Source organism: Priapulus caudatus, unplaced genomic scaffold, assembly GCF_000485595.1.
Source record: "Priapulus caudatus unplaced genomic scaffold, Priapulus_caudatus-5.0.1 Scaffold364, whole genome shotgun sequence".
In the NCBI taxonomy this organism is placed as follows: Eukaryota; Metazoa; Priapulida; class Priapulimorpha; order Priapulimorphida; family Priapulidae; genus Priapulus; species Priapulus caudatus.
Window position 1 is genome coordinate 218,377 of NW_014577425.1, and position 1,274 is coordinate 219,650.

A 1,274-nucleotide genomic window follows, 5' to 3' on the forward strand; every position below is an offset into this window, starting at 1 on the left:
ACCTACCTACCTACCTACCTACCTACCTACCTCCCCTCCCTCCTCCTCTCTCTCTCTCTCTCTCTCTCTCTCTCTCTCTTCTCTCTCTCTCTCTCTCTCTCTCTCTCTCTCTCTCGCTCTCGCTTTCTGTCTCTCCTCTCTCTTTCTCTATATCTCTCTCTATCTATCGATCTATCTATCTATCTATCTATCTATCTAACTAACTATCTCTCCCTCTAGCTCTCTCTAAATAGCCTAAATATTTAAGTTTCTGCTTCGAATCATTTTCTCATGAAAGGACAAACCAGCGAACACGAAGGTGCGATTCGCAACATCTACATGCATACATGCAGCTAGAGATCCATTCATTTGGCTTCGTTGTGTCGTGACGTGAATGCGTGTGCACGCATGATTGATTGACGCGGACCGGGTGGGTCAACCCCTCTGACACGAGACGCGATCACTCACAGTTAGGTAATGTCTCTGTCTGCGGCACCATGTATAGAGGGCGCTCCGGTCACGCGCATTCGCTAGTTGAGGGAAAATGGGTATGTAATAGAGAGAGGGAGAGAGAGAGGAGTGAAAGAGAGAAAGGAAGAGAAGGGAAAGGAAGGGAATTAAAGGGGGCGGAAATTAAAGGGGAGGGACTGGAATGAGGGTGGAGGGAATTAAATGAAAAGGAAAGACAAGGTGCGGAATAGAAGTGGAAGGGAAAAGAAATGCATTTCGCGTTTTATTTGACGTTTAAATGCACAGGCATACGGCGCACGGAGGTTGACTTATTTAAATTGGATTTGCCTTTTTGCAGCTGCCTTGAGTGCAAATCCGTTTTTTCGAGCGTTAGTTAAAGTGGGTTTTCCGTTGCAGTGGACATTCAAATATGTCGTATTGATAATGACGCGTGTGCATTCACGTGTGTTTGTGACACATGTCAGAGGGTGTTATATGCACTCGGCTTCTGCCTTGATTGGTTCGTTGCCAACCGTCGATGATCGTCGTGAAAATAGAACTAATTTCGTCAGTATGCGTGAGTGAATGCGCGCTCGCGTGCGTGCGGGCGTGGGTGCGTGCGTTTGACTGTGAATGCGCGCGCGCGTGTGCGACTGCGTGCGTTCGTGGTGCGCATGTTTGAGCGTGCATGCGCGCGCGCGTGTGCGACTGCGTGCGTTCGTGGTGCGCATGTTTGAGCGTGCATGCGCGCGCGCGTGTGCGACTGCGTGCGTTCGTGGTGCGCATGTTTGAGCGCGCATGCTCGCGCGCGTGTGCGACTGCGTGCGTTCGTGGTGCGCATGTTT